The sequence below is a fragment of the Pinus tabuliformis genome, chromosome 1_1, assembly GCF_031772625.1.
Source record: "Pinus tabuliformis cultivar Carrire ecotype Pingquan chromosome 1_1, CPIR1, whole genome shotgun sequence".
NCBI lineage: Eukaryota > Viridiplantae > Streptophyta > Pinopsida > Pinales > Pinaceae > Pinus > Pinus tabuliformis.
In genome coordinates this window covers 884,969,447-884,997,395 of record NC_142297.1, presented here as the reverse complement: position 1 = coordinate 884,997,395, position 27,949 = coordinate 884,969,447, and positions in this window count along the sequence as shown.

Below are 27,949 nucleotides of genomic sequence, written 5' to 3'. Positions count from 1 at the left end.
AGAAGTCAACCAGAAAGCCAGAAAAGTGCGTGGACAAGATATCAAGAAATGATAAGGAGATATTTTTTTTTTAAATCCATGTGCGCAAGACATTCTCGTGCGCATTTGAAAATCAAAGGTTTTGAAGAGCTTTTCCAAAAGAGTTTTTTGCAAAAAGTGTTTTTTAAGTTTTTTTCAAAATAAAAAAACTTAGTGTTTTATTGAAAGGGGTATTCTTTTTGAAAAAGAGTTTTATAAAGTAAAAATTTAAGGGGTTTTTTTTTAAGAGAATTTTTTTCAGAGAAAGATGGGTTTCTCAAATTTCCAGCGCCAGTTCCCACTGTTTACAGGTAAAGATTATGATGTATGGGCCATTAATATGGCGACCACATTGAAGGTAGATGATGTTTGGGATTATGTCAAGTTTGGGTTTTCAGAACCTAAGAACAAAGAATAAGAACAAGCTCTCAGTAATACAAGGAGGGAACAATGGAAGAAAGACAAGAAGAATAATGCACATGCATTGCAGCTTATTCAGCAGGGAGTGGACCGCGCAGTGTTCCATAAGATTATGATCACGTCTTCAGCAAAAGTAGCATGGGATACTTTGGTGACAAACTATATAGGTATGGCCAAAGTCAATATTGTTAAGTTGCAGAATACTAGGAGAGATTTTGAATATATCTCCTTGTCATTTCTTGATATCTTGTCCATGCACTTCCTGGTTGACTTCTCGTGCCTTCCTTTGACCATGTACGCTAACTTCTTTGCAAACTTGCCTTCGGTGGCTAACTCAGCACCGACTTTTGATGATTACTATATTGCTCTTTAAAGCAATATTTTAAAAATTTTGTCGGATTTCTTCTCTGCATGCTTGCCGTTGCAACTTATTCAGTAGAGAGTGGATCGAGCAGTGTTCCAGAAGATTATGATCACGTCTTTAGCAAAAGTAGCATGGGATACTTTGGCGACAAACTATACAGGTATGACCAAAGTCAATATTGCTAAGTTGCAGAATACTAGGAGAGATTTTGAAAGTCTGCAGATGAAGGAGACAAAGGACATCGATTATTTCATGAATTGGGTCATAATTGTCATAAATTAGTTAAATATTTATGGTGAATATATAAAAGATCAAAGAGTGGTTGAGAAGGTCCTCCGATCTTTGTCTACCAAATTTGATGTTCTGGTAACAGCCATAGAAGAAGCCAAGGATTTGGCATCATTGACAGTTGATGAGCTGATGGGATCACTTCTATCACATGAGGCAAGGATAGACAAAAATAATAATTCCACTTTAGAGACTACTTTCAAAAGTCAGGTTTCTATGTCAAGAGACAGAGGTTGAGACAAAAGTAGATCAACAGGCAGATGACGAAGTGGAAGATATGGTGGTCAGAAAGATGGCCGAGAAGAGCACGAACATGCAAGTGGAAGAAACTATAGAAGCTTCAACAATAATCAAAGAGTTGACAAATCAAAGGTGAGATGCTATTATTGCAATAAATCTGGTTACTATGCTCGTGATTGCAGGAAGGAGATAGCTGATCAAGGGAACTAGAGAGCTAATGTCACTACAGAGAGTACTAACTCCATGTTCCTAGCTTTCCATACCATGCATGAACCTTCTACTAGTGTGTGGCTGTTAGACAGTGGTTGTAGTAACCACATGACAGGAAACAAGAATTTGGTTGCAAATTTTGATCAATCTGTGAAAACAGAGGTAAAGTTGGGGACTGAAAATACTGTGAAAGTAGATGGCAAAGGAATGGTCAACATTTTGACCAAGCAGGTGGAGCTGAAGACAATCTCAAAGGCATATTATGTTCCTAGTCTCAAACGTAATTTGTTAATTGTTGGTCAATTGACACAAAAAGGATACAGAGTTATCTTTCAAGGTCAAGAATGTGTTATATATGACAAGCCTCCAAGCAAGCAGCTGATAACAAATGTGTTGATGACGAGGAACAAACTCTTTCTTCTAATTTTTGAATTACAGTGGTTAGGTGAGTTCTTTTACAGTTGCATGTTCTGATGATTATTGGTTATGGAACTTTCGATTTGGACACTTGCACTTTTCTGGTTTATGATTGTTGCAGCAAAAACATATGGTCAAAGGATTACCTCATATCAAAGAGCCTGCTAGTACTTGTGAGTGTTGCATCTTAGGAAAACAACACCGTGAAATTTTTCCAAAGGGAGTTGCTTAGAGAGCAAAGCAACCTCTTGAGCTAGTGCATACAGATTTGTGTGGACTTATGAGGACACAATCGATTGGTAGAAATTGCTACTTCCTCACTTTCATTGATGACTACAGCAGAAAGACTTAGGTTTATTTCTTGAAGCAGAAGTCTGAAACTTTTGCAAAGTTCAAAGAATTTAAAGCCTTAGTAGAGAACCAAAGTGATCGACAGATCACAGTATTGATGTCATATCGTGGTGGAGAATATGACTCAAAGGAATTCCATGATTACTACAAACAACATGGAATCAGAAGATAGTTTACAACTAGGTACACACTGCAGCAGAATGGTGTAGCAAAGAGAAAGAATAGGACAATTACGAACATGGTAAGAAGCATGTTGAAAGGCAAAAACTTGTCTAATGAGTATTGGGCAGAAGTAGTTGCATGTGCTATTTATGTGATCAACAGATCTCCTATAAAGAGTGTGATGAACATAGTACCAGAACAAGCATGGTCAGGTATGTATCGCAGTGTATCTTATCTCAGAGTATTTGGATGTGTATCTTATACACACGTGCATAAGGTACGAAGAGGCGAATTGGATGATAAAAGTGAAAAATGCATATTCGCTGGTTATAGTGAGCAATAAAAAGCCTTCAAATTATATAACCCTGTCACAAAGAAGAACATAATTAGTAGAGATGTTGTGTTCAAGGAACAAGAGTCATGGAATGGAACTGTAGACAAAATAGTTGATGCACAAGTGCCACTGATGGAAGAAGATGATGTAGCAGAAAAGGAAAAACAAGAATCACAGGTGAAGACACCAAACAAAGACACACCAACAAGAACTCCAAGATTTTCAGAGCAACATGGATCCTCAAGCAGATCAACAGATCAAGATTCTCCCAGCAATTAATAAGGTGATGAATCAAGCAATGGAAAGAGAAAGATGAGAAGTTTGAAAGATATTTATGATGATTTGGATGTTAGTTCAATTTTTTCATTGTTGTCATTCCAACCTTCTTCATTTAAAGAAGCAATCGGAGATGAAAATTGGGTGCAAGCCATGGATGAAGAAATTGAAGCTATTAAAAAGAATGATTCATGGGATTTGGTTGATTTACCAAAGGACAAAAATCTCATTGGTGTGAAGTGGGTGTACAAGACAAAGTTGAATGAGAAAGGTGAAATTGACAGATTTAAAGCAACAATTGTAGCAAAAGGATTCTTGCATCAACTGGGGATAAACTTTGGAGAAACATTTGCTCCAGTAGCTAGATTGGATACTATAAGAGTAGTTCTAGCCACAACAGCTTAGAACAAGTGGAAAGTATATCAAATGGATGTGAAATCAACCTTCTTGAATGGAATTCTAGAAGAAGAAATTTATGTGCAGCAGCCCCTAGGATATGAAGTTGAAAGCAATGAAGAGAAAGTTTACAAGTTGAAAAAAGCACTCTATGGACTTAAGCAAGCGCCTCGAGCTTGGTATAGCAAAATCGATAGCTACATGATTAAGAATGGGTTTTGCAGAAGCAACATTGAGCCTACCTTGTACACAAAGGTAAATGAGCATTGACATATTTTGATTGTTTTCTTATATGTTGATGACATGATTTTTACAGGTGACTTTGAGATAGATGAATTTAAGTAGCCATGATGAAATAATTTGAGATGATAGATCTTGGTCTCATGAAATATTTTCTTGGCATAGAAGTTGAGCAATCTGAACAAAAAAAAAAAAAGAACAGAAAAGAAAATAAAAGAAAAAAGAAAAAATAAGAAGAAGAAGAAAAGAAAAGAAAAAAAAAAAAGAATTTTCATTTGTCAAAATAAATATTCCAAAGATTTGTTGAAAAGATTCAGGATGGAAAATTGAAAACCTGTACCTACACCAATTGCAACATATACAAAGTTAAGCAAGGATGATTAACGATCATATGTCAATCCAACTCTATTCAAAAGATTGGTTGGTAGCCTCATGTATCTCACAACTACAAGACCGTATATCATGCAAGGAGTGAGTTTGATTTTCAGATTTATGGAGACTCCAAATGACACACATTGGAGTGCAGGAAAACGAATTCTGAGATACATAGAAAGAATTACAAATTGTGGCATAATGTATGCAAACACAGAAAGAAAGATTTGATTGGATACATAGATAGTGATTTTGCAGGCAGTTTGGATGATAGGAAGAGCACTTCTGGTTTTGTGTTCCACCTTGGTTCAGGTGTGATTTCATGAGCATCTAAGAAACAACCCATTGTGACACTTTCGTGAGCAGAAGTAGAATATGTAGCAGCAACATTAGCAACATGTCAAGCAGTATGGTTAAGAAGAGTATTTGATGGACTCAAACAGAAACAACAAGGATCACCAACAATATATTATGACAACACCTCAGTGATTGCACTATCCAAGAATAGTGTGTTTCATCAAAAGAGCAAGCATATTGATACTAGATATCACTTTATTAGAGAATTTGTGAGCAATGGAGAAGTTCACTTGAAGCCTTGTAAATCTAGTGATCAATTCGCTGATATATTTACTAAGTCATTAGCACAAGATGTGTTTGAGTTTCATAGAAGAAACTTGGGTGTTGTAAGCCTAGCTAAAACATAAACCAACAGGCATGTTTGAGTTGTTATGAGTTATGTTTTAGTTTAGCAGTCGTAATTAAGGGGGAGTGTTAAAATAAGATAATTACTCCTTCATGAGGAGTCGGCTAAACATAGAGAATCAGTTAATTGAGTGATTGAGTGTTTGAGTATTAAATCAAGTTAAGTGATAAATGACTTTGAGTCTGTGATTGCATGTAGTTGCATGTCAAGATATTTTACGCGAGTGTCTAGTCAAAAAGGTTCAAATACCCTTCGCCGGGTTCATTGTAATCATCATATTTTTTGTGATCAATAAATACCCTTCACTGAGTTCATTGTAATCATTATATTTTGTGTGACCAATAAAAGAACAACAACTCATGTTTTATGTATGAATTATTTCTATTTTTTTTTCTTTTGCCTTTCCAAAATGAAGCAAGTAACGAAGGATCTTTTGGTTTACTCTTGAATAACTTAATTTAAGTTCTATTTGCTGTGAAATTCTTGGGTCTTGAAAGTGATTCACTTCATTCTTTTGACTTGAAAAATCATTTATAATGAGAAGAACCCATGCATTGCTATCTAGTCCTTTACAAGTCATTGAACAGTGATAAGATTTGGATGAAACCGAGCTATTGAATTAAAATTTCTGGGAAGGGCGGAATACTAAGCTCGATAGTGATTCAAGGATCCTCGAGGAGGGAACGACTATAGTGAATGCTCGATACCTCATTTCATTTGCCATAGTTTAATGTTGTGGGCCTGGAATTTGCGTCGGTCCTCCAAAATCTATCCCAACAAACACAATCCTGCTTTAAACCCGACCCCGACCTACGCAAGGTCCACAAAGTAGTTGAGCATGACAGCATGACCCCATCAGCTACGATGTAATGCCCAACTCCCCAACCTTGAATTAGGCTACCGAGTGGTCAGAGTTTGGAGGGAAGCACGTACCAGAATGTAGCGACCAGAAGAGGGAGTCCGGACTCCCAACCACCCGTGTGCATACGCGGAAGGTTTACTTGATCGCTCCTTTTGAAATTTATTAGCCTTATTAATTTTATTTATAAAGCCTACAGTTCCAAGCGTGCAAGCAGGAAGGATTTGAAATTCCTAGCTTGCCTAAGATCGATGGACTCAAAACAGACCAGGAAAAAGTAAAGAGTGATTTCAAAGATCTAACCAAGACATCAACAGCTTAACTAGATCAGGTCTGCTTTAATTATTTTATTCAACTATAATGACGTGCAACACTAGTATCACAATCCAAATGTCTCAAAAATAAAAGATAACCGATACCTTAGTTCAAGATATGTGAATGGTAGCAGTGGTATATTCTTTACATGAGATTTAATCTATACGGCGTCGTCCATGACATAGGGCACACAACTGACGAAAAATACGGAAAGGCAACTTAACTATTCTATTTGTTGTTGTGACGTTTGGATAGCCGCATATTCGTACAATGAGTGCTTCCCCTCCACTGAGCGTGAGAGTAATAATATTGAATATAATCTCATGAATAAAATTCCTGAACAAACAACGATGGAACGTGAGAGTAATAATATCGAATATAATCTCATGAACAAAAATTCCTGAACAAACAACGAGCATGAGTTTGATCAATGAGTTCCACTGCAGGACCAATCTCTGCATCCAATCCAGCAGCATCAAAAGCCCTAATGGACAACCTATCCCTGTAACTGTTTGTCAATGCTCAATGTTCTAGCTCTTGCAGGACCAAACTCTGCATCCAATCCAGCAACATAAAAATCCCTAATGGACAACCTATCCCTGCAACTGTTTGTCAATGCTCAATGTTCTTGCTCTTGTATCTCCCGTTTGTCATAACCTGGAAGACCAGCTGCAGAATATGAGTAAAATGTTTCATCAAAAATAGGATGTCAAAGTGATTAATGTTCAAGGTTTACCTCTACTAAATTTCTGGTGTTAATAACTAGAGCGTAAGTAACTGGTTGTATAATTATTTATTTTATAATATAGTATAAGAGATGTGTAAGTATATCAATTTTCAATTTAGAGTTCACAAGTTTCTTTTAAAAAAGAAATATTTAAATAATTTTTTTCTATATAAAAGACAACAAAAATGAATATGAGTGCTTTTTTATTTAATTATACTTATTATACAACATCAATAATATCACTTTAGGTGGTCATACTAAGAAAAAGTAGTAAAAAATATTTCATTTACTCTCAACCATAAATAAAATATTTCACGGTAAATATAATTAAAAAACAAACATGAATATACATGTTTGGTTACATCAATAATCTCACCCTCATGTCCATATCAAGGAGAAGTAAAAATATTTCCCTATCACTCTTAACTATAAATAAAATATTTTGATATCCATATGAAACAACATAATTTTATATAAACTTTATAGAGAAATAAAACAACTAAAAGTTAGAAAAGAACTACATATACATTATATAATGCAATTGAAAAAAAAAATTGTTTTTTTTACAGTTAAAATATTTTAAGTAGTCTCATTATTTTATGTCCAAGTAAATTTTGATCCATTTTATATATTAAAAAATGCAATTCTTGGTGATATGTCTAGGTGCAATCATTTTATTCAAAATTTTCACTCTAAAAAAAGTTTTCACCTCAAGAGATTTGATCCCTCTTGGCTCTTGCTGGATCCATGGTTAAGATGGATCTATATGGTTCTACAAACCACTATGACTAGGATGTATATGTATGTCTGTGTTCAACATGGAATTGACATGTCCCTCTTAAAATAAAAATAAAAATAAACTCTAAATAGAAAAATAATGAGCGATAGTAAAAAAAAATGAATAAGCTATGCATGTAAAGTAATAATTAGAAATGAAAAAATGTGTGAGTAAGACATTTAAACCTTATAAATAAATTATTTGAAAATCTATGTTAATCAATTTAAAAATTTGTTAAAAGAAAATATTTTAATGTTGTGTGCAATAAAATATTATTTTGGGTTATCAATAAAATATTTTAATATGAGGTATGTTTAAAATTATATTAATAATAAAAAACTATTTTAATTTGTAAAATATTTTAATGTCAACTATGTATATGTATATCGTTTGAAAAAATAAGATTTTTACAGTTAAAATATTTGGAGTGGTGTCAATATTTTATACTTTGGTCTTTTATATATTCTCGAGTTTTGGTGTTTGGAATTGATTTGCAAGTAAAATACCTGTGTTTAACTCTTGGAGGGTTCACCCATAAGCCAGTAAGTAGGATATACAAGTAATGAAAGAAAGTGTTTGGAATCTATTTGCAAGTAAAAAACCAGTGTATATAAGTGTATATAACTTTCCAAAATACAATTTAAATTATGAAAAATTAAACTTTGTATTTTACACCCTAAAAAATTTGCATGTGAAGAAATTTGATCCCTTTAAACTCATGATATATTCATGCTTGAGATAGATCTATACTAGTAAAGTAATAAAATAATACCAATAATGTTTGGAGTAGAAAGTAAAAAGCCAGATCTGGACAAAAACATAGGAGATAGTAGCTTATTCTCAATTTTTGGTAGGGGTTTCCAAATTTCTTATCAAAGAAGTCAGGATTTGCTAAACTCAGTATTGTATGTATCCACGAATTCCCTGCAAAAACCCATAATCCATTGAGTAGAACAGTAAGAAGTTCTGATTGCACTATATATGTCAAAAACATAAGGCCATGTATAAATGGTTTCACTTATGGGCTTAACTTAGGTAATCTGGTTTCACTGTCTGAATTAGCAGCAGGAACATCAAGATTGTAACTGTTCATATATAGAACTGGAGACAAGTAAAACTTAATATCCAAAACAAACCAGATAGTTTTACATTTCTTGACCATATAATGGACATGTCAAATCGTTCTAGGGCAGATGAGAAGATGACTCTTGTAATATATGTTGATCACGGAAAAATATTTTTTTCCAATACTATATAGCAGAAACCAATCAAATTATGCCGGGAAGAAACCCTATTCCTCACAAGCCCGGGAAAGTTTCTTAATCTCTTGTTCTTTGTACATTCCCGCTGAAATCCTGGCCATGTTGATGACGGGGATGTTAAACGGATGATCAGACACTGCCGTTGCTGTTGGTATTTCTCCGCCTCCTCTGATATATATTTCTGGTATTGTTTCCTGTTGCTTTTTTGCGAGTTCTTGAACGCTCTCCACTATAAGAATGGATTTAACCCAGATGGGAACGCTCCTCCTATTACTCTTATCAATTGAAGCCATTCTTCCAAGCATTGTTCTATAAAAAAAATTCAGGGGAACTCGATGACAAATATAAAGTAACATTTATAGACCCAGGAAACCATTAGCTGTATTTATTGATGGAAGGAACTTTTCTTAAACCAAAGCCTGTTCCATCACAATTATTCGCAAGGCCATCCTGAATAACTGTATGTAACAGGAATTTGCAATTCATGACACGAAAGGGCGCAATTTCACTATTCTATATTTTGGTTTTTCAAACCGGAATTGTACAGAGTGTACATTTTTATTGGTTAATTGACATTTTTGACACCCGGAAGATTTGTTTTTGATTTTGGTTTTCTTCTATCAGTTTCACCACACCACTCACGTACCCATACGGCTACAACCGGGCCATAATTGCAGGAGGAAGCTCTTTGGTTGGCGAAGCTTACGGCCCGACCCCCGGGAGTTCTTTGCAAAGGCCCACTTTCAAGCGAGTTGAATGATTTTGTCCACTGTGATGTTCATGCTATTAAAATGTTCGTACATAAGTGGCGGAAACAGTCGAGTTAAAAAATATGATTTCATGAAAAGTGCCACGTACAAAGGCGTATATGCTGTTTTTTCAAAATAATTTTGGGTGTGGGGATGTAATTTATATTTGTTTAGTTTCTTTGTGGATGTGGAGATTTAATTAATATTTATTTTGTTTTATTGTATCATATTCGGTGGTTATTTAAAATCAAATACCTTTTGGATGTTGGTGTGTAATTTATATTTGTTGTGTTTCCTTTTGATGTTGGGATTTCGTTTTATTTTATTATATATTGGTTTGTTAAAAAAAAAAATTCAGAAAGAAAAATTTTCATAGATTTATATTAAGATAATATAAAGATCATAAGATATGGCAAGGGACAGACATCTTAGTGACATATTAGTGCATATAGATCAAAATTGATAGTCATAGGATCCCCGAATAGATCAGAAACAAAATCAAAAGCTATATAGATTATAAGATCCCCAAAGAGATCAGAACAAAAACTCAAAAGTTGTACAGATCAAAAGCTAAGACAACTGCTATCATAGACAAATATGAAGAAAGGGACCAAAGTGCAAAGCATGTGAACCAAATAATGAAAGAGAACGATCACATTTGGTTTGTTAAAATCTTATGTGAGCCGTAGAAAATCAGTTATTGATTTAGACTTTATAGTGTAGAGTAAATTGTTAGATTTTTGTATTAGGGATGGAATTTAATAGATAAATTGTTAGCTATGAGGTATTGAAGGTGAATAAGTATCAATAAGATTATTAACATTTTTGGTTTAAATTTTGAAAATTAATTAGTTGAGTTATCAGTTTAGTTTTGACTAAATTTTGTGAAAATATATTTAATTCATAATTTTAAATGGCAGGGACAGTTTTTTTAATTATGTTTTAATACGTGACAGTATCATATATTATTGTTTCATTTCATCTTCATTAGAACTTTAATCAAATAAATAAAAGTTTATTGATGTATATTGTTGGGTATTGAAGAAAATAAAATAAAAGTTAAAATGTAAATTTCGAAATTTTTTATAAAATTATTTTAAGTATATAAATGTAATTAACATTTTAACGTAACAGCATTTTGTTTTTATAATAAATTTGTAATTTAAGAAGTTATATGAGTAATGTAAATATGGACTTATTATTATATAGTTTTATAGAGTTTTTCTTATTTTTTATTATGCCATTGTTTAGTAGTGACATTTATCGATGGGTAGAGGCAATTATTCCTAGTCGTACACAAAAATTCTTTTAAATTTTTGGATTTTCCAATGTTGAACATTAGGTTCACGAGCTTCAGAGTAGCTGATGTCTCACCACCGCCAAAGTAGGGCTACAACCCCCGAGGCGTGAGGTCATCTGCATCAGGTTTCCAGGTCTCATGGTAATGGCATTTCATAAATGTTTTCCGTGCCATAAATCGTATGTGACCGTCGTGAAAGCTTTCGGGTTTTATTCATAGACACTGCTCAGACATTTGGAGAGGGAAACTACTCTGAGGGATTCGAGCCCAGGAAAATCATGTACTCTGCAATTTACACTCTGCTAATGTGTTTAATGGCAAGTCGTTTCTAGCATCCCTACCTAAATTTTAACATAAAAGCTATGCCCAATTCTCCACCTTCTAACAACACGCGTTGATATTCACTCAATCCTCCTCGGCCATCTATCCAGATACGTTCCTAACACATCACCCCAATAAGAACAATCATTTTTATTGGCAATGTTCGTAATGAAGATTGCTTTTTATTATACGTGTTTGTTTTTATTTGTATACAATCTAACCATGGAAACTCCTATTTCCACCACTATAGAAAAGTTAATGCACCTTGACATGCAAGGGGAATAGTGGTTGCCTTGCATTTATATTTCCCTCAAAGTTGACTTTGGCATGTTAGCAGCAAGGCAGCCACTATTCCCCTTGCATGTCAGGGTGCATTAACTTTTCTATAGTGGTGGAAATAGGAGTTTCCATCTAACCATGGTCATCCACTTCGGCTGTCACCATTACTCTGACAATAATTGATCACCAATCCTCGATCTTCGTCATTCAACATGCCATTTTCACTCCTTGCACGAATATTTAGGGGTATTCGACAAGTTTGTTGCTCCCTCCCTTTCACTTTTTCTCTCTGAAAACTACTCCATAGTCATCCGTGAGGGCTGATGAGTGAAAATAAACTTTCTTGCACTAGGGAGACCTATTCTAAGTACTGAACAACTTTTTTTCCTAAGCAAAATTGGCTGGTATGCATGAAAACGTGCCTTCCATTTCCTTATACTTGTTCTTCAATTAATAATATTTGAGATATCACTTCTAATAATGAAATTTCAACGAATTAAATTAGTATTCGTATATATGCATTCCATTCATTTATCTTAGTGGGTGTTCATTTGGTTTATTATGGCTAAAGGAAAATGAAAAAGGCAATGGCAAAGATTTTGGAAATGCATGAGGCATTAATTGGCATTTTATTTATGAAAATAATAGAAATTAGGAGAAAAGGAAGGTGAAAGGTCACATGTTCCATGTGAGGAGGAAAATGAAGGAAAATAGAGGAAATTGAAGAAAATAGAGGCATAATTGAAGAAAGTGGACTTCTGAGGATAAGTTCATAGAATTTTGTCAGTTCAGTTTTGGAGCTCTCTCTCATACTCTTGGACACTTTGAATTTTCTTGGAGCATTATTGGATGAGTGTGGCATACTTGGGATTTGGAGCAAGAAGGCAAAGGAAAAGCAGGAAAGTGTAAGAGGACATCGGGATCAACAACTACAACGGGTTTTGCTTGCAAGTACCGAATTGCATGTATGATTTCCCTGCTAGTTTTGGCATGCATGACATATGTGTGTGGTTATTTGGCTATGTTATGTCATTGGTGTGGAGGATTGCTTGCATTGATAGTGATTTTGCCTAACCTTACCATTTCCTGTATAGCCATGGTGTTATGGGTTTTACCTTTGTTGTCTGGTTGGTTCTCATATTCCTTTGGCTGTTTGTTGAGTTATTAGATCATGGAGCCTTGGTTGGACAAATGCTTTGGAAGCCTTGTAACAACTTGGGTTGAGTTACTAGTCCTGGAGCCTTAGTTGGAAAAACTCTCTAAAGCCCTTAGTGGGTTGAGTTACTTGTCCTAGAGCCTGGGTTAGACAAACGCTTTAGAGCCCGACAATAGTAATGGGTTGAGTTACTAGTCCTAGAAGCCTTAGTTGGAACAAATGCTCTAGAGCCCTGAACAGCTTGGGTGGAGACAAATCTGGTGAAGGTTAGTGATGTCTGGCCATGAGGTGGAATCACTAGTTGAGGGTTGAGATAGTTTGGCATTTGGAAGCCCTGGCTCAGTTTTGTTGGATTTGTTTAATGAGATCCCACATTCATGCTTGGAATATGGCACGAGTGTGATTGGTTGAAAGAAAGATTTGGTTCAGCCCAATCTACGGTCGGGTGGTTTGTGGAAGTCCCATACTTGGTCGGCCTATGCATTCATTAATAATAGCTCTTTCTCCTTGGTATTTTATGTGTAAATTTATTGGCTTATATGTGGATTTTATGGATGTTATATCCTTGTTATTTATGTTGGCTAAATGTTAGTTATAAGTATGTTTTATGACAGATTTGATGTATGGATCTCATCATGTTTTGATTAGTAAATGAATGTACAATGAATATATGCCCTAATATATGATAATGCAGCTATTGTGATAAGGCATCAACACTTCTTAGCGATTCTCAGATAAGTATGAAACCCCTATGCTCAGATTTGTTGTTATGACTTATAGATTGCATATTTGTGACATGTTTGATGAAATGTCAATGGTGGTGTTGTACTATGAAACAACCCCCCCATTTATGAAGAACAATAGCTAAGGTTAGAGATATAAATGGGGACCCTTTTAAATTTTTAGGCTTATGATAATAATACCTAACTATAAGAAAATACCTAGCAAAACCTCGCAAACTGAACTAAGGATGAAGTCCACATCGCAAATCGTAAATCGCACTTTTCCATGTGACTGTCTTAAAACATCTTCAAAAACTTGTGATCTGTGATCAAATCTCCCACTGTGATAGCCTGATAAATATCACCTTGTCATTTCGCAAATTTCACTTTGCAAACTTTGCAAGAAATTTAGCTATGCCATTAGAATGTCCATTAGCGATTTGCGAAATGCGATATTGCGATATTCGCTGTCGGATTTTGTTTTATGGATCTGATAACGCTATATTATATCCATTTAAAGATTGTGATGTGCGATTAAGAGCGGTAAAACGTGTGAAATAGTTATGTTTTAATATCAAAACGAACGAATTGACAGGTTAATAAATATTTAGCAGCTCGAGGAAGGATAATCATTTTCCAAGTTATGGGAAATTAACATCGAATATCTCATTAAACCTTTCTCACGATCCAAAGTCATTTCGGAGAAACTTTCAGTGTTAATTACCCGATACCGTCTGCGCTGATATATCTTGTCTATTTCAGGCAAGCTACAAAAGACATGTCACTAAGGAAGGTGATTTAGAAACAGAGTAAGCAGACCATTGATGAATCTGAGTTTACAGAGATGGCTCCTATTTTCTCTGATACAGTTTGCAACACTGCCAGAGGTGTAACAGCTTGGGAGGTCATATACAAAAGGCTTGAGGACGAACGTCCTAAAATCACTATCACGAGAGAAACAAATGACTTGACAAGGTCTTCAAGACTTCAATTCAAGGATTCTTCCTTTTCTTTCCTTCATAGGATAGGAGCAAGAGCTAAAATCTTCCCATACACGAATATGATCAGGTGGGTGATCGAAAACCTCATCATTGAAGATAGGCAATTCAAGAATTCAAGAATGGAGCTCATAGGGTCATTCAAAGCAGAGGACTTGAAGAAAATGTACCACATACCTGACCCTCAAGATATCTATGACAAGACATTTGTGGCCAACTTCGCAAAGAAGAACCTGGACCCCTTCAAGTTGATTCAGGGTTGGAGAGTATTGGACAACAAATTCAAATATGACAAATCAGGTATGTATGCTATAGCCTCTTTGGCAAACCCCTACAACTATGCAGCAGCTATGTTATGTAGATTATATGGGTTACCCAATAATACTAAGTTTTCCATAGAATGGATTCCTCTGATTGATGCCTGTGTTAATTCCCACATCATGAGTTGGCCTCCATCCTATTTGATAACCTAGCCACGACCATTACCGAATATCGACAAAAGAGAGCCTCCTCTCCAGATAAGCTCCCTTTGTTCTATTTTAGTGCCTATGTTATGGATGTCATTTGTTTTTGCATGACATTTCCGACCGTGGGTTGGAAATGGACCTTACCAGATCCCTACCCATTCCATTTCAATCATAAACAAATATGGGAATCACATTATATCCCTCACTTCTATAAAATATTTCATGTTGTTGTTTTGCCCCTACATCAAATAATTTTCAATCAGAGAGCCCCAAGGTTTTCCTAAGAAGCCGCAACAAACTTGTTTGCTATCGGCAAATATTTTATTGAAGAATGGTTCACCTACATTAGAGTTTTTGGTAGCACAGCCAATCCACATGTCCTTCCTTTATATGTTTATGATAAATTATTAGAAAGAGAGATTGCCTACCAGACCATGGGAAAAGGCCTGACTAAAGTTCTCAAAGACGGCAAGAAGTCATTATGGCCCTCTTTTCCTTTCAAGTGCAGTTCTTTTGCTTTAGCAAATTTTGTTCAAGCTACTAAGGAGTCAGCACACATGGAAGCCCTGAGGCTTCATACATTGCCTAAGAGGCAATTTGATCCAGACAAAGTGGCATATAATATCACTACTATAGTAAAGCTCAAGCAACATAACCATGAGGATAACGATTTTGAAGACTTGTTACACTCGGCCGAATCCTTCGAACAAGCGTTCGAATGGGAAAGGGCGAACTTGAAACTTGAAGATTTTCAAAGCTTTCATGAATTCAGAAATGAAAGGCTCGAAGTGATTCCAATGCATTTGTTAAAGCCCGAGGATAAGCCTACAAAAAGTGTCACTGTTGACAATGAAGGTCCTAGTTCTTGAGTAGACTCTCAGGTAAATACTGAGAAGACACCAAACATAGTGAAACCCAAAGACGCAGAAAACAGAGCTGAGTTCAGCAGGAAGCTAGTTGAGAAACAAGTGATGAGTCCCCTGACTACAAAAATAAGTTCAGAGGTCAAAGGTAGTAGTTTGGAGTAGGAGTGGGATCATTTTAATCAGAAACTGCAAGGCACTCCCAAAGTGACAAATACCCAAGAAACAGTGGAGTATAAAACTCCTTTGCATGTTCATAAGGATACAGAGCCCAAGTCTATCAATGAGCAATCCAAGCCTATGGAGGAACAAGTGACAACGTCCTAGCATACTGAAATTATCCCTGCTCTGACCACATCAGAAATTGTTTTGAAAGTAACTGAAATACCTCCACTTGATGTATTATATAGTCCTCTCCACAAGGCTATAGTAAGAAGGTAGAGAAAAAGGAAAAGGGTAGACACACCTGAGTTCCCACCTGGAAACGAGCCGATGGACATAGTTTGGAAGGACATTCCTTTCAATCCAGCTGAGAACTTGACTAGACTATCACAGTTCACAGGAGCATATGCATCGGCCACTATGGACAAGGATATTGAAGTCTCTACTTTGTTAAGGGAAAAAGAGGGGAGGATTGCATAGATCGAGCAACAACTCTAAGTAGAGAAAGCAAGCGTAAACAGGCGAGTGGCTGAGCAGCTCGGCCAATTGCAGCAAAACATGGAGGTCTTAAAAATAAGTCATGAAGCAGATATATCATCCAAAAACATGCAACTCCAAATTGCAGCAAGCCATGAAAAGGTACAATGATGTTCCCACTACTGAAGAGTTCGTTAAAGATGCACTAGAATTAGATTCCCTTCTGGTAAAATAGCAAGAGCATTTCTGCCAAAATATTTCACACATTACCCCTTATCTGACCACTAGATACTATCTAACAGATAAGGCAATCGACCAGAGAACCGAGTTTAACGATTTAAACACCAGAATCTTTGAGTTCATCGAATGGCAGGAAATAGAAGATGGAAGGAAAGCCAATCTACCCGAGATTGAGGAAACTCATAAAGACATTCTCTTCACAGATTGGGATGCGAGAATCAAACAGGCTGAGCTAGCAGTCGCAAGGGCAGCTGGGGTATCAAAGAATATCATTAAGGTAGTGAATCACACCCTGTTTTCCACCAACCTGATTAAAGAAGGAAATCTGAAAGAAATCCCTGATTTAAATGTGCTGCATAAAAGCTGGCAAGAAAAGGCGGAGACTCAAAGGGAGGCAATTACAAAATTGATGAGGATCAACTGGGATTCGTATTGACAGTACCTCATCAAGCCGCACAACCAAATTATGACTCTCAATTGTTCTCTTCATATGACTCAGCGGATGTTGCCACCTATCACCGATGCAATTTTCACAAGACATCTCAGGACACATTTTGGGGCACTTACTCAAATTCAACTAATGACCGATATATGCGATTTGAAGGACAAGCTCGTAGACAACAAGTCATCCTCTCAGTTTTGTTCATTTAGCCAATGTTTATTTTTGGAGTTAGTTAACTAGTTAGGAGGAAGGTTCTTTGAAACCTCCTCAAATTTTGTATAATCTATTTTTACACATTAAATAGAATAATATTTATACCCTTCTCATGCATTTAGAGAAGGGTCTAGAATTTTATCAAAAACATTTGCAAAGAATGCATTATTGTAAGTTTGTGAATGCTTTGGTGAAATTATGGAACCTGATCGTTTCTTTTAGATATCAGACTACTTTCCTTTGTTGATGCACTATTGTATTCTTGGGAGACAATTTGATTTGAGGAAAGAAGTTGGTCTATGCCATTTTTCAAATGAGCAGGACTTCGAACATATGGTACTATTATCTTGTATGATTGATTCTGTTTTCGTTTAATTAGTGGAAAAACTTTACTTTCATGAATTGTATGTGAGATTTATTGTTTCTGTTAAAGAGTTAATTTCACTTTTGTATGATGCCTAGTTGAAATTATTATTTTCATAGATAACTCATCATATATGCGATATATTTTATACATTTCTTTGACTAACTATTTAGTCAGAGGAATTATCTTTATATGTTATCATCTTTGTTTAGTTTTGATTAATCTTTATTATCACATGTTAAGCAGATATATTTGTAGATCGTATACCACACAGGAATACCCAAGTTTATATTAGAATAAGTTAGTTAGAGAATTGCATTATAGAATAGGTCATTTAGATTATCATGATTCTATTGAAAATACTCATGAACCACCCACGCTCATCTTAAAACCCACACTGGGAAACTGGTCCCATTATCCTGAGTCGGAGCCACCACTTTAAACAGAAAAGGAGTTGTCTTAAGGTCCGTACCGAGTGGTTATCCCCCATGTTTCAGCAAAAGAATTCTGAGGCCGCAACATTTTGGCGCTAGAAGGAGGGCTATCCAACTGTGAATGGCATATAAACCTAAATATCATTCGAAAAGCATTCATAAGAGCTAAAACCCCTCCACAATTTCTACACCTTCTAGATCTTGTTCAGAATCTCCTGATCAGAAGTCTGAAGTTGTAGAAATATCTCCCTCGTCTCCTAAAGTAGTAAGGAAACCACCCTCTCCATATTACACTCCCGAGTCTCCCAAAGTTCATTCTTTGATACAGAAATTGGAACATGTATCCATTTCTGCCGAGAAACCAGAGAGACCTGAAGTTTCTGAAGAAAGTGTTACCTCCTTGTTACAACAAACTGGTGTATTGACTAGACTGCAAAGTGAAAGGCTTGGGGTCACTCCTTTCGATTTTCCCATTCCTCCATGATGAAGGAAAGTTACTTCATCAAAATCTGAATCAAATACCAACGATATCACATCACCTTTCCATCCATTCACTTCACCATTCACTTCTACTCAATCCATGACTTCTCAAGTATCCACTTCTCCAATTAGTACTACCATTAGTAGTAATAATCCAGTAGTAAGTTCCTTGCCATCTACACCTACTTCTTGATCGACCTTCCCATCTTCTCAGTCTCCATCTCAAGTTATGGCCAATCAACCTGCTTAGCCTTGGACAAATCCTGGTGTTGTCCTAGTTGCAAATCCAAATGCACTCCCAACAAACCCAAAAGAATGGCTGCCTAATTACAATCCTGACGATGCTCTCTTGGCCAAAGAACATCTTAATAATTTTATGTTAGCCATGAATCTTAATGGGGTCACACATGAAGATGTTGTAATCAGACTATTTCCTTATACTTTCCAAGGATCTTCTAGATCTTGGTATTTTTCCCTTCCAGCGGATTCAATTAGAGACTGGGATACTTTTCAAGATGTATTTCTTGCAAAATTTGGTGATGGTAGGACCATAACATCCTTGATCAATGATATTTCTAATTTGAAAGCTAATCCAGACTGAAATATCAAATATTGCAACTCTAGATTTAACAAGTTGCTAAATAAGATCCCAACTTCCTCTAAACCTATTGTAGATGTACAAATAGAATGGTATGTATCATCTCTTCCTTCTAATATTTCAATTTTTATATATAGATCCAATAAGGCTACCCTTGTAGAAAACATGAAAGAAGCCATGTCTGTAGAAAGAAGAATTATAGCTTTGGAAAAGAGATCACAAACAGATGAAAGGAAGTCAAAGAAAGTAGCATTTAAGGATGGTTCTAAGAATAAAGCTTCAAAGGACCCTTTCGATCTTGAAGGCCTTCAGAAAGTGTTAAAAACAATGTCTAATGAAATGGTCGAAATCAAAAAATAGGTCGCATAATCCTCTGATCCCAAGAAACCTTTTCGCTCATTCAAAAGGAACTCTTCTTCTACATTGCAACCCCTAAACACCATTTCAAATTCTGAGTCTAATCAAGAAGTAGAAGAAGATTCACTAGATGAAGAGGAAGATGAAGTGGAAGAAGAAATTGAATTAAATGGAATGTGGGATTTCATCCTCCCAAATGAAGAAGAGGCACAAGCAATGCCAGTGACTACAAGGAGGAAAAATTCTCCTGACATCTCTATCACAAATCAGAAACAAAAAACTGCTACTCTTGTAAAGGAGAAAATAATAGCTAAGAAATCTAAGACTAGCCAAATCGATCCTATTCCTCTAGATCCTCCAAATGCCTCAAAGACATTGGTAATCTCAGATACAGTGGAATACAATATAGTTGAAGACATGAAAAAGACTAGAGAAAACATCTCATTGCACGAGCTCACTAAACTCAAGCAGCAACAAAAAATTCTATTAAGAGAGTTAAAAGCAGTTCCTGTATCTCCTCTGCCATCTACTATAGTTACTCAAGCTACCTACGATATGGGAAAACCTCCCTCATCCTCAAACAAAGTAGATCCTTCAGATCTAGTTCTAATTGGTGATAGGTCTATTTCTCATATTCCTCCATTTCTGCTCACTTATGAAATTTTCAACAGGAATGTTCATAACTGCCTTGTTGATTCAGGAGCCTCCTCAAATATAATGCCAAGAGTTGTGTGTACCAAATTGAACATTACACCTCAAAAATCTGTAGTACACATAGTTCAATTGGACAGGACGAAAGTAGAGGTACTTGGAGAAATAACATCAGTTTCAATTAGGCTTTCCTCTAATCGAAAAGTTTCACAAATAATTGATATTTTGGTGGTTGGTATCCCTGAGTTTTATGGTTTAATTCTTAGTAGGGATTGGTTTGAAAATTTGCACGGTTATTTCATGACTGATTGGTCTCACATGTGGTTGCCACACAATGGTAAACTAAACCAAATTAGGGTAGACCGAGAAAAATTCATGAAATATATAGTCACTGACCTCGAGGGAAGCAACGAACCTGTTGCCTTCACCAATAATATCATTGGAAATTACTCAACCGAGTCATTTTTGGGATCCTTTAATGCTCATAGGTCTCCCTTTCTAGATAACGCTGTAGTTTCTCAAATCGAAAAATTTTCACAAACAGATGCTTCCAAGTGTGTAAATTTAGTAGATAAAGTTTCAAATAATTATTTGTTCTGGACTCTCTATTTTGACGGTTCTAAATTTGAAGACGACACAGGCACAGGATGCATTTTGATCAATCCATAAGGAGAGAAAACCATGTTAACCTACATACTTGAATTCCAGTGCACTAATAATATTGTTGAATATGAGGAAATGATCCAAGGACTATATAAAGCCATCGATCTTAATGTCAAATACCTGCAAGTGTATGGTGATTCTAAAATAATTGTGAAGCAGGTGAGAAATACAATTCATTATGTCTCTGGGCACCTTAAACATTATCAATTGTTAGCCCAGAATTTGACTTCTCATTTTTATGCTTTTAACATTCCTTCAGTCCCTAAACTACAAAATGCAACTGTTGACTAACTTGCTAATGTGGCATCTAAGCTTATACCCTTAGAAGACTTTAGTCCAGACAAATTTTCAATAGAGTTAATATTTAGGCCATCTATTCCTGATAATGTAACAAATTGGAGAGTATTCAACAACGATGCGGATATAGTTAATTTCCTTACATCAGAAGGGTCATATGAAGAACAGATCATAGATGAACATGAGCATGATCTACAAATCAAACATAATCATGATCAAAACCAAATCCCAAAGTCTGTAGTTAATATGGAAGATCTCTATGACCTAAAGGATAGGTTCAAGAAAATTACCAAGTCCAAAACTCAAAGTTCTACTTTGAGATTTGAAGTAGTAAACCTAGGGTCAACTGAAAAACCTCAAAATGTCAACTTAGGTCTTGGCCTATCATCTGAAGAAAGAATATCATTCATTAGGTTGTTAAAAACATACAAAGGTGTCTTTGCTTGGGATTATGCAGATCTCAAGACCTACGATACCTCTGTAATTCAACATACCGTACCTATGACTTCGAACGAAAAGCCAGTCCAATAGAAGCTTCACAAAATTCACCCAAACCTTGAGAGTCAAATCAAATCTGAATTAAACAAGCCTCTGAAAGCCAAAATAATCTTCCCTGTTAGACACTCTAAATGGGTATCGAATATGGTACCTGAAAGGAAAAAGAACGGTGATATTAGGATTTTTATTGATTTTAGAAACTTGAATAAAGCTTGTCAAAAAGATAATTTTCCCTTGCCTACTATGTAACAGATATTGCAATCAGGTACAGCTTCTGAATTGATGTCTTTTCTAGATGGATTCTCAGGATATAATCAAATTCTTGTGCATACTAATAATAAATTAAAGACAACATTTAGGACCAAGTGGGGAACATATGTCTATCATAAGATGCCTTTTGGAATCATTAATGTTGGTGCCACATTTCAACGTGTTATGGACATTGCCTTTAAAGGTCTAATTAATAAATCAGTTGTTATTTACTTTGATGACATCGCAGTCTATTCTAAGGATAGGAACAATCATTTAAGTGACCTGAAACACATTTTCGAAAGATGCAAGAAATATGGCATTTCCTTAAATCCCAAAAAATCTCATTTTTCTTTACCAGAAGGAAAACTCCTCAGGTTTATAGTGTCCAAAAAAGGAATTTACATTGATCCTGATAGAGTCCAAGAGATAAAAAAGATTCCCCTCCCACACAACAAAAAAAACATGCAATCATTCCTAGGCCAAATAAATTTTGTAAAAAGATTTGTTCCAGATTTTTCACAAATCGTCCTACCCCTACAAGCAATGATATGAAAAAATGCAGTTTTCAGATGGAACAAGGATGAAAAAGAGTCATTTGAGTTGATTAAAAAAGCCATTATTAATGCTCCTTCATTGACAACCCCTGACTTTCTCAAAACTTTTGTATTATATACTTTTTCATCTGATACGTCATATGCAGTAGTTTTAACACAGTTGAACGATGAAAATATTGAGGCACCCATATCTTTTTTCAGTTCTAATTTGCAAGGTGTCGAATTAAATTATTCAACTGTCGAGAAACAAGCATTTGTTATTTTTAAAACTTTGAAACATTTCAGACCTTTTCTTCTTAAATACCATACAAAGATAGTTTTACCCTACCCTACAGTAAGACAATTATTAATCCAAAGAGAAGTAGGGGAGAAAAGAGCTAATTGGGTTACTACGCTTCAAGACTATGATGTAGAAATCCAGCCAGCTAAAATCGTTAGGGGCCAAGGTTTTTGCAGGATCTCAACAGGAGCCTCCCAGTTACTAGCAGAAGAAGATAAAGGTAATGAAGTGCAAATATCAGAGGTAAGCCTCAATGATATGCAATCACAATATGGTAATTTGAAATTTTATCTAAAAAAATGATATGCTCCTATGCATCTTAATTATAAAACAAAAGCTTTAATATTGAAATAAAATCAGTATGAACTAATCAATGATGTATTGTTTAGAAAAAATCATGATTCAGTATTGCTAATATGCCTAGAGAAACTTGAAGCCAAAAAGGTCATGCAGGAATTTCATGATGGACCAACTGGAGGACATTTCAGGGGAAATACCACAGCTCACAAAATCCTGCATGTAGGATATTATTAGCCAACGGTATTTAAGGATGCACATGAATATGCAAGAAAGTGTAAAACTCATCAAACCACAGCCAGAAGAGAAAGAAAGCCAACATTCCCTTTAAAACCAGTTAACATCCAACAACCATTCGAACAATGTGGATTAGACATAATTGGTGAGATTGTTCCTAACTCTTCCAAACATCATAGGTACATCCTTACAACTACTGATGATTTTACAAAGTGGGTAGAAGCTGTCCCATTAAAGATAGCTACTACAGAAAGCATCCGAACTTCATTGATCAGTACATAATTTACAGGTTTGGCTTACCCTCAGCTTTAATGTTTGGCAATGCATCTTACTTTTATGGAAATACAATGGTAGAATTTGCTCTAAAGCAAGGTTTCAAGTTGAAATATTCAGCCAATTATTATCCACAAGGTAATTGATTACCAGAATCAACAAACAAGAACCTCATCAGAATTATCAAAAGGACTATTGATCAAAATCATAGGAATTGGCACAAAGCATTAGCATTTGCTCTATGGGAAAACATAATTACTGAGAAGGCCTCTATTGGTTCTTCTCCTTTTGCTTTAGTTTATGGAAAAGAAGTTTTTCTTCCCACAAATGTAGCAATCCCATCTCTTTCCCTAGTACAATTCATCGATGAAAACCCTTATTCTTCTCTCCAGGATAGACAGTTTCAAATGCTTAAGCTTGAAGAAGAACGAGAAAAGGCTAAAGTAACCCACTTCCATCATCAACAATTAGTCAAAGCTTCTTTTGATACAACTTCTACTAGTCAAAAATCTCTTGAAGTAGGTGACTTGGTTCGAAATGGGACAAAGCACACGAGGAAAAAGGTAGACATAGCAAATTCCAAAGACTATGGCTTGGCCCTTTTCAAATCATTGAAAAATTGGACAATCAACATTTCTTTTGCAAGACTTGTCAGGTAAGAAGGATTCTGTGCCCGTTAATGGGCAAATTTTGAAAAAAATACTTTTCTTAGATGAAAACCTCTTTCAATTTTGTAACATATTTCTTTTAAGATTCTTAGGAAAATAATGGTTAACTAGTATTTACTTTTGGCTTTTCAAAATAAAATCTTTGATAATATTTTTGTTTTTCACTTCTATAAGTAAGCAAGGGTTAAAAAAAATAATTAGGACATTTGAGTACTAAAGTGAACTTAATTTCTTTGGAAAAACTTGATCTTGCTTAAAACATTTATTCTATGAACAAACTCTTATCTTTTTAGAGTATGAATGTTTTGTTATTAGTCAACAAAAGAATCTTTAACCTAGTGAGGACTTTCTACATATGAGTATCTTAAAAACTCTATCATTATCATCCAAAACTCTTAATAGAGCCAATGATTCACCCCATCTAATAAAATTTTCTTTTCTCAGAGTGTAATTCTAAAATATACGAAAATTAGAAGATAAAAAGTCTCATTATGAGCTTGTTTACCATGTTCATATGGAAATAATTAAATTGATATTACTAATACTTCATATCAAAACAAGGTAATAGCTAATGATCTCCTCAATCAGAAGACAAGGGGTCTCATCAAGAGCCAAATTGTTTAGTTCAGTTAAAACCAGTGAATGTCATTGTCATTATTAGGTTACAACACCTAGACAATGTCTTTTAAGAAACCAAAAAAAGATATTATATTCAAAAAGGAAAAGGGACAAGGTCCAAGTGAGATTCAAAAAGCAAGTGAATATCATTTAGAAATTTGAAAATTCCTACAAATGGGATAATGAATCATTGTTGGTTAAAAGATAACCCTGTCGAGGCTATGAACGTGTGTTGGCAATAGAGGCTATATCTGTGATAAATGAGTAAGCACCAAAAAAATAATCTGCAGAAGACACTTGCTATATCACTTTAAAACTTATTATTGGCTACTGCGAACGTTTATATTTTTATCATTACAAGAGTAAAGTAATTGAATAAGTAGAGTGAGCAAGTAATGATGATTCTAGAGAAATGTTGTTTACCTTATAACTCATGTAATCATTATTCCTATAACTCTAATTACTTTGAAACTTTTTTAGGAATTTCAGAAAACTACTCAGAGATAAATGTTCTCCCAAGTGAATCACCAATTGTTGTACAATGAAACAACCCCCCATTTATGAAGAACAATAGCTAAGGTTAGAGATATAAATGGGGACCCTTTTAAAGTTTTAGGCTTAGGATAATAATACTTGACTCTAAGAAAATACCTAACAAAACCTCGCAAAACTAACTAAGGATGAAATCTGCATCGCAAATCGCAAATCGCACTTTTCCATGTGATTGTCTTTAAATAGCTTCAAAAACTTCCGATCTACGATCAAATCTCCTGCTGTGATAGCCCAATAAATATCACCTTGTCATTTCGCAAATTGCAAATCGCTCTTCGCACTTCGCAAACTTCGTAAGAAATTTAGTTATGCCATTAGAATGTCCATTAGCGATTTGCAAAATGCGATATTGCAATATTCGCAATCGCATTTCGCTTTATGCATCTGATAGCGTTATATTGTATCCATTTAAAGATTGCGATGTGAAATTAAGAGCGGTAAAATGTGTGAAATAATTACATTTTAATATCAAAACGAACGAATTGACAGGTTAATAAATATTTAGAGGCCCGAGGAAGGGTAATCATTTTCCAAGTTATGGGTAGTTAACATCGAATATCTCATTAAACCTTTATCACAATCCAAAGTCATTTCAGAGAAGCTTTCAGTCTTAATTACCCGATACTGTCTGCGCTGATATATCTTGTCTATTTCAGGAAAGCTACAAAAGACATGTCACTAAGGAAGGTGATGCAGAAACAGAGAAAGCAGACCATTATTGAATCTGAGTTTACATATATGACTCCTATTTTCTCTGATACAGTTTGTGACGTTGCGAGAGGCGCAACAAATTGGGAGGTCATATACAATAGGCTTGAGGACGAACATCCTAAAATCACTGTCACAAGAGAAACAACTGACTCAACAAGGCCTTCGGGAATTCAATTGAGGGATGCTTCCTTTTCTTTCCTTCATAGGATAGGAGCAAGATATAAAATTTTCCCATACACGGATATGATCAGGTGGGTGATCAAAAACCTCATCATTGAAGATAGGTAATTCAAGAATTCAAGAATGGAGCTCATAGGGTCATTCAGAGCAAAGGACTTGAAGAAACTATACCACATACCTAACCCTCAGGATATCTATGATAAGACATTTGTGGCCAACTTCACAAAGAAGAACCTGGATCCCTTCAAGCTTATTCAGGGTGGGAGAGTATTGGACAACAAATTCAAATATGACAAATTGGGTATGTATGCTATAGCCTCTTTGGAAAACTCATACAACTATGCAACATCTATGTTATGTAGATTATATGGGCTACCCAATAATACTATGTTTTCCACAGAATGGATTCCTCTTATTGATGCCTGTGTTAATTCCCACATCATGAATTTTCCCTCCATCCTATCTGATAACCTAGCCACCACCATTACCGAATATCGATAGAAGAGAGCCTCCTCTCCAGATAACCTCCCTTTGTTCTATTTTAGTGCCTAAATTATGGATGCCATTTGTTTTTTCATGACATTTCCGACCATGGGTTGGAAATGGACCTTACTGGACCCCTACCCAATCCATCTCAGTCATAAACAAATATGGGAATCACATTATATACCTCACTCCTATAAAATATTTCATGTTTTTGTTTTGCCCCTACATCAAATAATTTTCAATCAAAGAGACCCCAGGTTTTCCCAAGAAGTCGCAACAGACCTGTTTTCTATCGGCAAATATTTTATTGAAGAATAGTTCACCTACATTAGAGTTTTTGGTAGCACAACCGATCCATGTGTCCTTCCTTTATATGTTTCTGATAAATGATTAGCAAGAGAGATTTCCTACTAGACCATGGGAAAAGGCTTGACTAAAGTTATCAAAGACAACAAGAAGTCATTATGGCCCTCTTTTCCTATCAAGTGTGGTTCTTTTGCTTTAGCAAATTTTGTTCATGCTACTAAGGAGTCAACACACATGGAAGCCTTAAGGCTTCATACATTACCTAAGAGGCAATTTGATCCAGACAAAGTGGCATATAATATCACTACTGTAGTAAAGCTCAAGCAATACAACCATGAGGATAACGATTTTGAAGACTTGTTACAGTCAGCCGAATCCTTTGAACAAGCGTTCTAATGGGCAAGGGTGAATCTGAAACATGAATATTTTCAAAGCTTTCAGGAATTCAGAAATAAAAGGCTCGAAGAGATCCTAATTCATTTGTTAAAGCCTGAGGGTAAGCCTACACCAATTGTCACTATTGATAGTGAAGGTCCTAGTTTTCGAGTAGATTCTCAGGTAAATACCGAGAAGATACTAGACATAGGGAAACCCCAAGATGTAGATAACACAACTGAGTCCAGCAGGAAGTCAACTGAGAAATGAGCGATGAGCACCCTGACTACATAAATCAGTTCAAAGGTTAAAGGTAGTAGTTTGGAGCAGGAGTGGGATCAGTTTAATCAGAAACTGAGGGGCACTCCCAAAGTGACAAATACCCAAGAAGCATTAGAGTATAACACTCCTATGCATGTTCATAAGGATACAGAACCTAATTCTATCAATGAGCAGTCCAAGCCTATGGAGGAACAAGCAACAACGTCCTAGCATACTGAAATTATCCCTACTCTACCCACATCAGAAATTCATTTGAAAGTAACTGAAATACCTCCACTTGATGTGTTCTATAGTCCTCTCCACAAGGCTGTAGTAAGAAGGCAGAGAAAAAGGAAAAGGGTAGACACACCCGAGTTCCCACCTAGAAACGAGCCAATGGACATAGTTTGGAAGGACATTCCTTTCAATCTAGATG